Source organism: Pan troglodytes, chromosome 17 (assembly GCF_028858775.2).
Source record: "Pan troglodytes isolate AG18354 chromosome 17, NHGRI_mPanTro3-v2.0_pri, whole genome shotgun sequence".
NCBI classification, from domain to species: domain Eukaryota; kingdom Metazoa; phylum Chordata; class Mammalia; order Primates; family Hominidae; genus Pan; species Pan troglodytes.
In genome coordinates this window covers 23,427,007-23,439,466 of record NC_072415.2, presented here as the reverse complement: position 1 = coordinate 23,439,466, position 12,460 = coordinate 23,427,007, and the positions used below count along the sequence as shown (strand labels likewise).

At 44.1% G+C, this 12,460-nt stretch overlaps 1 long non-coding RNA gene across 1 annotated transcript; it reads right to left on the bottom strand.

The window, feature by feature from the left end:
* Nucleotides 1–285: 285 nt before the first annotated feature.
* On the bottom strand, nucleotides 286–10,855 carry LOC129137876 (uncharacterized). The gene is made up of 2 exons (XR_008540722.2): nucleotides 10,742–10,855; nucleotides 286–913 (listed from the first exon to the last, which is right to left on the bottom strand). It is a non-coding gene; the product is annotated as an uncharacterized LOC129137876 (long non-coding RNA).
* Between the last annotated feature and the right edge of the window lie 1,605 nt (nucleotides 10,856–12,460).

The following is a 12,460-nucleotide window of genomic DNA, read 5'->3' as shown; positions in this document are numbered from 1 at the left end:
CACGCAGCTCTGACGAAACAGATGTGCTTCCCAAGTGTTCCCGTCTTACCCCTCCGTGAGGGTTATTTGTTTTGCTTTTCATTTAAAGCCGAGAATTTTATGTATTTCTTTTTGTCTGATTCAACTTTCATTTACTAAGATGGACCTGCTAAAAGACCTAAATATTAGTAAATCATATAAAGCATGGATGAGATAACAGGGTGTGGGTGTGTGTATGGGGGTGTGCAAGTGTGTGCGTGAGTGTGTGTGTGAATTTAGGGGTACATCAATTAATACCTCTCAAAATAAGCTTTCCATATATCATTTAATCCTCACCAAAAGCCCCAAAAGAAAACATTATTACCCTAATAATACAGAAGGTAAACTGAGGCTCCAAGATACTAAATAACATGCCACAGATCACAAAGGTGGTAGACACGGTATCCAGGGCCCAGGCTCTGACAGTCAGATTCCAGAGCCTGTGGATTTTCTGCCACAGCACATTCCACTGGCTCGCCAGACCCGGACCTTTTCCCTCCAGAAACACCGTCCAGGGAGTGTGTTGGCATCTCTACTGTCTCTTCCCATCACCATCTGCATCACCAGCCTATAGATCTCATATTCATCCAAGCACTCACTACTGACACCACAGGAATGGCCAACCCTTGACATCCAGGGAGCAGCTTGGACCACACGGGTGAAGCAGTGGGGTCGGGCTCCACAGGGATCCGATGGTCTTCTGTGCTTAGTACCTACAGCCAATTCTATAGGCGTAGCTTGCAAGGCCCATGCATCAGTTTGCAGGATCACGCGCCCATTTTGTAGCTGGAATAATGTCCTAGCTCCCGTCAGCAATTGATGGCACACACAGAGAGGTATGACTAAACCCGGCAGCCATTCATTGTTTAGTCTACCCATTTGGCAACATTTTCTCCTGCAAGAGCAAAAAGACCATCTTAGGTGTGTGTTCAAGTCACTGACACTGAGAAAAATCGTCCCTGTGAAAGCTCTGGGGCGCCCTGAGATTCCACCCATCTGGAGCAAAAGCACCGCATTTGCAGATGCCTGTGGTTTGCCTAATTACATTTTCACAAACCCTTGGAAAGCAATGAGTGCTTCAGCTGCACCATGCGTGTGGCTTAATGAGGTTTCGGAACCCTATATTATGAAATTGTCACAGGTTATTTGTCAGAAGGCAGCTGCCTTGGAATATAGCAGACTTAAAATTTGGGGTCCCCACATTTTCATAACAATTCTTTGTTAATTACAAAAATACTACATAATTCCAATTACATGCAACAAGTATTTTCAGAGCATTCATTTCAAACACACCTGAGTTTTCAGATTTTTGTGGAAATCTGAGCATTTGTTGTTCCTCTGAGCATCCTTGAGGGGTTGAAAAGTGACAAAAAGAAATAATGGTTTCCTAATAAACGAGAGACCTTGAAATGAATTAATCTATATTGATTTCTTTTCCTTGTAGCTGTATTAACTACTCTATACTCTAATGCTTACCCTTCTCACAAATTGTTTTTATCCTACTCTTTGCATTGATTATTTTTAAAGTGTATTTAATGTAAGCACTATCATCACTTGGTTATTATGGGATTGATAATGTCATGAGTGGATTATTCTTGCCCTTTCCTGGTAGGTTATTTCCCCTCCCTTATTTCTCTTTCTGGCTCCTTGCTTTATAATCCCGCTGTTGCTAATTATGAATTCTCTACACCAACTGGAGCATAACCACAGCCCCTGCAGTCCCCACTTAGGCCTAATAACACCCCTCTTGCCGAGTGGGCCTCCAGTCACCTGGAGCCACCAGGTCTCATTTAGAGCCTGGGCTCAGCCTCTCCAGGTGTCAGGAACTCTCACCCGTAGCAAGTGAGGCCCAGAAAGCAACTTCTATCATGCTGTGTCCAAAGGCCAAATGGCCCGGGGGTTAGCGAATGCTCATTATTTAGAGAGCTTCTCGATCTTTGGGGGAGGGGTATGTGATTTTTCCAAATTCCTTCTTTGTCCTGCCCTAGGGAGAACACAGCCTGCACGCTAGAAAACAATGAAATTAATTTATTATTCATGTGCACTGTACAGAATTTGGAAAATGCAGAAAAATAAACACATACACAAAATATTTGTAACGACATGAACGAGAGATAACCCCAGGCTTTAACCTCTGTGTATATGTCTATGTATACTTAATGAAAAAGGATTATATCATTATACTGTTTTGTTGGCTGATTTTTAAAGTTAACAACATATTATTAATATTTTCACATGCCATGGAACATTATGCCAGATGACTGCTAAATAGTACACTGTATAACTATATCATTATATGTAATACTTAACCAATCTAACATGGCCTCTTTAGGATGATTTTTTTTTTACTGCAAATTATGTGTAATATAAAAACATTTCCAAGGATACTTGTGCATATTTAGTTATTTCCTTATTTATCATATAAATATTTTATAGATCATATTTATACGATAATTTTCCAGAATTGGAATTGCTGCATCAGAAAGTAAGTTTTAAAGTGAGGGCTCTCTTCTTGACCTGGTTCTACCAGTTCTGCTCCTGGTGGCTAGGTTCTCCTAGTGCTATTTTCTGCTACTCACACCACGTTGAGCAGAGTTGTATGGAGGTGCCTTTAGAAACGCAGGTTCTGGGCCGCTCACCCCCATTTCTGGAGCTGCAGCCAAAAGGTCTGCATAGTTATCTCCACGGCAATGCTTAGGAGCAGGGAAGTTCATGAACCACCCAAGCTTTCATGGTCCATAACCCTGTTGAGTTAAATATGTACCTGGGGTTTGTTTTAGTGTCAGGTATGGTAAGACGGCAGACGCAGAAATGACGGCTGTGAGGAAGTTTGCACTCACAGATCCCCACAGGCACGGGGCATTTTAAGCCCCACCATGCCAGAAAGACCAGGGATGGTCAGGAAACAAGAGGATGTGGGCACCGTGTGGCTGGGACCTTTACTGGGATTTACGAGGGAAGGAATAAGCCAGGCAGGGTAAGTAAGCTGAGTAGACTTAGTATTGGATACTTTAAATTATTCGAGCGGCCCAGTGCTATAAAGGTGGTCTCTAGTTGGCAGGTCCCTGGCCCTGGGGTGACATAGGGCAGGGGGAGTATTGGTTTGGTGAGTGAGAGTTTGATGAAAGGGTTGGTTGAGGGTGTGAGCTCTAGACTGGTTGGTTTATCAAAAGCATGCTCACAGGGGAATTGTTTGCTATTTCTAGGAATTAGGTAGCCCTGGAAGGGACAGTCTCTCCAGCATCAAAGCCCCAAATGCCAGAGTATCAATAATACAGAAAATAAGAAAATAGAGTTTAACCCTCTATCTACACTGAGCCTCTGCTCAGAACTCCCAAGGCCACTGCACCATTTCCTCTTTTGATGACAGCTTCCTTTGGAAATAGGTATTCCCTAGAATTGAATTAGAATTTTGCCAGCCTCTCCTGCCTGATTACAGCTCCTCACTCCCAGAACTCCTAGCAGCTGGCACTAGACTCAGCTGCCTGTAACTCGCCCCTGAAGCCTCCTGACACCCAGAATGAGTTCCTATCAGAGTCAGCCTACAGCTTACAGAAGAATAGCTATGACTGCTGAATTTGCTTCTGTGTTGGTTCACCTAACACTAGGCACAAAAAAGCTAAAACACCCAAGATCAAAACAGGTTTCCTCACTTGCAGCACCCTCTATGTACAGGTCACCTGGGGGAGAGGCTGAAATTCTTGGCAAGATCCTATTTATGAATTAGCTGTGGATCTCAAATGCCCCTGCATCCATATAACTTCATTAGTATGGAATCAAAAATTGCTTCTAATTATGGAATGAATGTTTTTTAAACGAGAGAAGAAAATGAGTTTTTATCACAATCCTTGTTTTTTCTCTTTTGTAGGGAAAATCTAAAATTGGATCAAAAAGAAACAGAACTGTGAGCTTCCGACAGTTCTTCTTGTGATTGGATTACTAAATATTATTATTTCTATTCATAGTTTACATTGCTGCTGATAGAGCTGTTATTACCGGAAAACAAAAACACAACAAAAACCCTTTGAAATCTTCTTCGGCAAATTCTCTCAATAGGTAGGCGTCTTCCTATCTACTCTCAATTCTTTTCTGAGAGGTCGGCTAATTTTACCTTTTAAAATCATTGATATTTAAATCCACTGTTTTTTTTTTTTTAATGTTTATCTACTTGCCAAGAATTGTCCCATCTTTTCTTGAGCACATCAGTAAAAATGGTCTTCTCTATTGTTGAGGCAGCAACTGTTCTCTGTAGTTGGAAATTACCCCACTGGGGAGATAGGGGCACCCTCCCCTTCATGGGCAGCCCCTGCGTTTTATCTTTCTGTTTGTGAGCTGTGTTTGTTCCCGCATCACCTGACTCCCCTCCCATCTGTGTGCTGGAGCTCAAAGTTCCCTGTGTAATCAGCCTTCCCAAGTGACCCCGTGCCCTTCCCAAGCACGGCAGCCCCCGACCTGGGGGAGACGTCAGTACCGTGGCTCCAGGGAGCGTGCTGCTCATCAACCCTCTCGGAGCTGGCAACTCAACCACTTGCCCCTTTGTGAGCAGGCAACAGGTGACCAGGCCCCAGCAGCCCGTGGGGCCTTGATAGAGCTCTTCTCACTGTTCACTGATGTCTCACTGCGTGCCAGGCTGTCCTGGAGTTTCGTTGACGTATACCACATAGGCACCGTTTGTCTTTCCAAGGCCCTAGAAATCTGCTTGTTCTGTTCCAGCCCTGCGGGCCAGGCGCTGGGCTGGAGCCATCTCTGTGGCTCCCTTCCCACCACTGCATATAAATCAGGGCATCCAAGGAGCAACAGAGACCGTTTTAAGCAGTCTCTGGAAGCTGGGTTTTGATGTAGTAATGTCCTCGTCAGAGATCAGCTTCTCTTGTCCTTTTGTACACAGGTGAAAAATTCTAAGAACAGTAGCCCCAAGAAAGCTTTTCTTTCTCCCTGCCCCTGCCAATATTCTCCCTGGATCGCTGGTGTTTCTTCTGAGCCCGACGCCGCACACTGGGGCCGCCCCTGCCGGCTTGCTCTATTCCTTTGATGGCCACATGAATGCAGATTCCTGTCTATTTCAGCTGAGCTCTCTCTACAGACTTTTCTAAAATGTTAAATGCTGAACTCTAGCCAGCATGATGCCGTTTCATTTTGCTTCAGCCCAGACCCAAAATACTAAAGCTCCTACAAAGACATTCAGACTGTGTTTCAGAAAGGAGAAAAATAAATACAAGTTTTAGAACACTTTGCAGAAGTGAAAGTTAGATCTTTGCAAAGTCAGTATTGACCTGCGTTTAGAATGGGTTGAAAGATAATACAAACTGGATTCAACTACTGAAAATGTTACAAAAAGTCTCAGACATGCCATTATTCAGAGTTTCTAAAACGGCACGGATAGGGCTTTTATTAGGATTTCTCCCCACTTAACAAAACGTGTGTGGTCATGCCAGAAGGAAAAACGTGAGAGCAGGATCACATCTTCTATCCGATGCGACCGTCTCTTTCTTTACAATTATCTTCATATTTGGCTCTGTGAACACCGACAGCAATCATGTCAGCTGCTTGTTCTGCAGTGAAAAATGTTCTGCATGGGTTTCAGTTGTAAACAGGTCATCCATCTCCCACGTGGTCAGAAGGGGGTGTTCTCCCAAATTTGTACAAGGCTTGTTTCTCTGTTTCCTCTGAAAGAATTTACATGCTCAGAGAAATCTCTCTGGCTCATCTGCTGCATGTATGGAAATGCGTGCGCATGGAAACAGAACATATATTATCCAAGCAGATTGTGCTAAAACTAAGTGATATTCGGGGACCTGTGCCCAGGCAGGAAGGGAGTAGAACGCCCTTCATGGGGTTGAGGGTTTGTTGTAACATTTTGTTTCCTATTCTATGGTTTGGGAAAAAGAATGGGCAAAAACGGATTACAGGAGGAAGCCTGCTTTTCTGGAGCTCACTTGTTTGTTGCCTTGCAATGCAGAATAACTTTCGTTTGTTTGGGGAAGTGGGAACCAAAGGCTGGAAACCTGGATTTTGCAGGCCCCTTTTGAAACGTGGAAGGGCTCTTCAACTTCTGAAGGTTTAGGAGGGGGCATTCTTGTCTTTACCACCCAACCAGGCTGGCCTGTAGGTGTTTTTTGATCTGACATCCTTATTTCTTTATATTTTGTTTGGACTCTGGGCTCAGTAGTGCTCTGCTGAGGACATTCGTATCCATGTATCCAGGAAGTAGAGCAGTTGCATTTTGAACAAAGGGCTTGAATACAAAACAAAACACCTATTTTTGGACAGGTAAGGTGGCTCACACCTGTAATCTCAGCACTTTGAGAGACAGAGGCAGGAGGATCCCTTCACCCCAAGAGTTTGAGACTAGCCTGGGCAAAAAATTTTAAAACATTAGCCAGTTGTGATGGCGCATGCCTTGTAGTACCAGCTACTTGGGAGGCTGAGGTGGGAGGATTGGTTTAGGAGGATTGGGAGGTTGAGGCTGCAGTCCCAGCTACTTGGGAGGCTGAGGTGGGAGGATTGGTTTAGGAGGATTGGGAGGTTGAGGCTGCAGTGAGCTGCGATTGCACCACTGCACTCCAGCCAGGGTGACAGAACGAGACTCTGTTTCAAACACCCCAAAACCACGTATTTTCTAAAACTATGGCTGTGATAACCTATCTTATTATAGCATATTCCATTTTTTCTTTTTTTCTATATATTATACCAATAAGAAATGTGTTGAATAATGATGTTCTTTTTTATGATTTGTTTAAAAATTTTCAAATTCAACAAATCATTAATATTTAAATAATACACTAAAATTGATGAGATATACTTCATCAGATGCTTCACATGTGACTACATAAATTTTGTTTTCTCTAGGCATTGAGTGAAGTGCATCATTGCTACTTGGGGAATCACAGTGATTAGTGATTCACACTCTGTGGGAATACCCTTGAGTAGAGGTCCCTCTCTGGCCAGGACATATACAGTGTGCCCCGTTAGGGCCATGGCTCACACGCTGAGCTTGGAAATGACCACTCGCTGGGGAGAATGGCAGCTTTGCCTGGCTGAGTACTGAGACCCCGTCAGGAAGCCGAAGGCAGCCGAAGGAAGGCAGGGGCTCACGTGTGACTGATGCACAATTTTTAAAGAAGGGTTAAAGAGTTTCAAAATGTTCAGTAACAGATAGGATAGACTATTTCTTTTACAAACTTCCTCATATCCCCCCATCTCCTTTTCATGTTTCCTGATTCGGTCTAAATTTGGAATGGTATAAAGACAAAAGAGGGAAAGCAAGTATGTCTAATACTTGGATTGTATTTTGACAGATACCTGGGCTGTCTGTCTGGCTGATACTTGGCTTCACTTCACAATATCCTCTGAAGAGTGACTCACCAAGACCATCATTTTAAAAGATAAAATAGAATGTCTTCTTACATCGGAAGAAGGAAATGTGTGTCTCTCAAAGTTGCTTTCTATACGGGCAAAGTAGCTACATCTAGTGTTTGAAGTATCAGACAGGATTAGGAAATTAATAACTTTTTATCCATACAAGAGAGAATGTGATTGTGAACAGCTTCACGATGCTTGATTTTCAGCAGTTTAAATGGAATCTAAATTGCATGCAATAAATCAGTGACATCTTTGATTCATTATAGATAATCAAGAGGAACCTCTTCTGTTTATTGGTGCCAACAGATTCAGATCAAACACCATAATCTATCAAAAGAAGGGAATGGCCGCTAGTTGAGGAGGAGACAGCTTTAGGTAATGGGTCATTGCCACCATATGCCGGGTGCTACTGGGTGCCAGGAACTTCATTACTTGTTTCACAAGACCCCCATGTGATGGATAATACAGTCCTCCAAAACGCAGACACGAGGCAGAACAACTAGGTTTGAGGCATGTGACATGGGAAGTAATTTACCTTCTCTGTGCTTCGGTTCCCCATCTGTAAAACGAAGATGATAGTAATACATCCATGCTAGGCTTTAATAGGACCTATCTCATTTAGAATAGGGCCTGGCACATAGCTCTCACAATAAGTTACCTGTCGCCACTGCAGAAAAACAAACTGAGGTTCAGAGAGATTAAGTAACTTGCCAGGAACTACTGAGGCAGCAGGTAGCAGAGTTCAGATCCGAAGCCCAGCGTCATGAACTGTGTGACCCATGTTTGCTCCCTAAGGGCTCTGGTGCCTTTCCCATTCTCCCTTGTGAAAGCATGCAATGGGAACCCATGGACACAGAGTCCAGGGATTTTACTTTGGGGGTTTGGGGGAGTTTATTGGTTGGGGGTTGGCTTTTTTTTTTCCAAAAGATGTTCTAAATTATTATGAGTGGCATTGGACTGTCTTTTCTGCATAGAAATCTTGGTTTGGTTTGGTTTGGTTTGTTTTGACCAATGCCGGGCATTGACTAAAGAGTGAGCCATCATCTTGTCCAGGTCTTGGTGTTTGATGAGAGCAGATGGTGCCCTGTATTGGAAAGGCTGTGGAGAAAGTCATTCAGGTTGGCATTCTCTGGGAGTGGGACTGGAACCTGGGAACAGCCCCACCTTTTCCACTAGTCTACCAAAACCTGCCCTTTACTCTTCCTGCCCTTGACTATAAGCACCACTGGTTCTGACCACAGAGAAGCAAGGTCTCCAAGGCAACCATTACAATGCCCATGACATTAACAGAGGTGTTTCCATTCCTTCCCTTTGCAGGTCAGTCTCATTAATTTATTTATTCAGCAAATATTTACTGGGCACTTCAGTGGCCAGCCAGATGCTACGTTCTGTGAAGAAAGATACAAGAAAGGTGCAAAGAAAATATCAATTCAGTTCAACACACTCATACTGAACACCTGCTCTGCTCAGAGCAATAAGCAGAAGACAGGGGCATCAGAGTGAGTGAGCTCTGGAGGAACTCACATTAATGTGCCAGAGGAGCTATATCTGGAAGCAGGGCTAAGTCCTGTAAGAAATATTTTTCCAAAATGTTGCATGACTTTATAAGAGGGAGAGATCATTTCTTATTGGAGAGATAATAGGGAGCAGGAACTGGAAATATAGTAGGTTCCTGGAGGAAGTAAAATGTGAGCTGGACCCCATGGACCCAACCAGCTAACTGTGATATTGTGGGTATTTGACAGCCAACATAGGCCCCAGGCAACAGTGCAGAACAAACACTGGCCAAAAACCAGCAGTGCATATATCTGTCCTGCACTTCATCAGTCAACCAACTTTTTGGCCACCTGCAATGTGCCAACATTCTTAGTTACTCAGGAGACAGCACTAAACAATATGCATTCCTTGACCTCATAAAGTTTCTTGAAACATAATCAGAGTTAATATTGCCTGAGTGCTTAAGAGTCAAGCACTGCCTAACCATTGCTGTCCAATAGAAATACAGTGTAAGCCACATGTATAATTTTCAGTTTTCTTTCTTTCTTTTTTTTTTTTTTGTGACAGAGTCTTGCTCTGTCATCCAGGCTGGAGGGCAATGGCACGATCTCAGCTCACTGCAAGCTCTGCCTCCTGGGTTCACACCATTCTCCTGCCTCAGCCTCCCGAGTAGCTGGGACTGCAGGCGCCTGCCACCATGCCCGGCTAATTTTTTGTATTTTTAGTAGAGACGGGGTTTCACCGTGTTAGCCAGGATGGTCTCGATCTCCTGACCTCGTGATCTGCCCGCCTCGGCCTCCCAAAGTGCTGGGATTACAGGCGTGAGCCAACATGCCCGGCCATATAATTTTCAGTTTTCTAATAGGCGCATTAAGTAACAGGTGAAATTAATTTTAATCATATTTTTATTTAACTCTATTTATCTAAAATATTATCACTTCAGCATAAATCTTTGCAATCTGGTCCAAGCAACTGTGCACCCAAGTTCCACAGACACACATGGAGTTCTCTAGAGCAGTGATCCCAGACTTTTTGGGACCAGGGATTGGTTTGGTGGAATATATTTTTTCCACAGATGGGGGGAGGGTTGTGGGAGGGGATGGTTTTGGGGATGAAACTGTTCATCAGGCATTAGTTAGATTCTCATGAGGAGCACGCAACCTAGATCCCTTGCATGCGCAGTTCACAATAGTGTTCGAGCTGCTATGAGAATCTGATGCAACGGCTGATCTGACAGGAGGCAGAGCTCAGAGGGTAATGCTCATTGGCTCACTGTTCACCTCCTGCTGTGCAGCCTGGTTCTTAACAGGCCCCAGACTGGTACTGGTCTACTTACTCTTCAGAGCCCTTCTCAGGTGTTATTTCTTCCATAAACCTTCTTTGACCCCCATGGAGTCAGGGATGCCCGTGACCTTTCTACTGTTAAAATAGACAGATGATCCTGGAATCATGTGTTTACTTGTTTGCCTCATCCATTAGAGACTAGAGTGTCTGATTTACTCTGAATTATTGGCATCCAGCATGGGATTTTGTACAGAGTAGATTCTTAACCAAAATGTATTGAATTGTTGTTTCCTGTTTGGGGAAATGTCTCCTTAAGAAACTTACAATGTGTTTGGAGTTTATTCCCTTTAGCAGTTACCACCTCGCCCCTTGAGTGAGAGAAGACCAGGTAAGTAAATTTCAGATGAAAGCTTGGGCAACAGCTGCAGGAGGAACCACGAGAGCTGAGCATCTGGGACCAGACAGGCAGGCAGACAGACTTGAGCAGAGAAGACCACCAAGATACGAGTGGGTGAAGGAGCACTTGAGGGTGCCTTCCTGGGAAGAAAGCTCAAAGGAAGCATGTGTTCTAACCATTTACCTGTAACTCCACTCGCGACCTTGGAAAAAGTGACAAATCCTTCCGTCTCCCTTTGGCAGCAGGATGCTTGCTTGCACAAGTCCTTAGCGGGGGCAGAAATCACAGGGCAGGCGCAGTCCTATCTAGAAATCAGGAAACTGAGCTCTCATCCTGCTCTGCTACTGTTTTAAGTTAATGTTTAAAATTAGCGCAGGACTACAGAAAAAAAACTAGGGCATTTAGAAATTCAAGGCCATGGTCTAGGATAAAAAAGAGGTTTTTGGGAAACATAATTCCAGTATAACCAGGTCTGTTCAATACAAACAGCACTCCTAATGCAGCCTTTGACCACCCTGGGCCATATCCTTTTCTGAAGCTTTGTCTTCTAGATTTGGATTTATAAACAACATGTAACTTGTTTTTTTCTTCTTTTTGTCTAGCGGAAATTGAATACATTCACAGTGATTATGACTATATATTTAGAGGCGTTGCTACCATTTTATTTTGTGCATTCTGTTTGTCTCGATTTTCTAATTGCTAATTCAAAAAAATGCCTTTTTTTTTTCTTTCTGGCCTTTTGCATTGTTTGAGAGTATTCTCCCTCCCCCACATTTTATTTTTGTCTCTCTATTACTTTGGTAATTACACATCCTAATTTCTATTCAGCTTTATCAGTCCTGAGAAAGCCTCAGTCATTAATTTTTCATGTATTGCCTCTCCCCCATTTCTCCCTTATCTGCTTCTGGAACTCCATTGAGACAGTAGTTAGACTTGGTACTCACCCCTCGTGTCTATTGACTGGGACCTAGAGCCCCCACGTGCTAAATACTAGTCATTACTCTCCCCGGGTAACGGCTTTCTCTCCATGTCTTTAGACTCCTGCTCTCCCCATACAAGCATGAGTGCAAACGAATTTAACTTTACAGAAGGAAGCTCATCAGGATTCTAGATGCCGTGGCAAGCCACTGAGGGAAGACAGGCCACCCCTGAGTTAGTGATACTGCTGCCATATGAGATGACTTCCCCTCACCTGTAGCGCTCTGCCTGTAGGTGGGGGACAGAAGCTGAGGGGTCTTTCCCACTGCTCCCTGCTACACTTTGAATGTGTCTCTCAAAGCTCATGTGTTGGAAACTTAATCCCCAGTGCAGCAGCATAGGCAGCTGGGACCTTTAAGAGGTGGTTAGGTCACGAGGGTTCTGTCCTCGTGAATAGATTAATGCCATTTTGGGAGTGGGCTCCTGACAAAAGGTTGAGTTTGGATGTTCCCTCCTTCTCCCTCCTCTGCTCCTCCCTCCGCATCCCCATTCTCTCTCCCCCTTCTGCCATTAGATGATGCAGGTCTCACCAAATGTGGGCCTTGAACTTTTGGGACTCCCCTCCAGAACTGGGAGAAATAAATCTCCGTTCTTTATAAATTACCCAGTCTCAGGTATTCTGTTAGAGCAGCACAACACGAACTAAGACACTCCCCCTCAGTAACGCTGAGTCCTAGGAAGCCAGTGCTCCTGGCCTGACTCCGTTACTATCATCATCCACTCACTCAGGTTTATTCAAACACTGGAAAGTTCATCTCTACGGCTCCTCCTTTATCAGAGCGGGGCCAGTTTGTGGTCATCCTCCTGTCACGTGGGCATCAGTGAGTCACGTGGGCATCACTGAGGTTGGATGTACATGGAGGCTCAAATTACAAAGTCTGCATCTGCCTTCCAGCAAGGATCCCAGTCTCTCCTGGGGTAGGG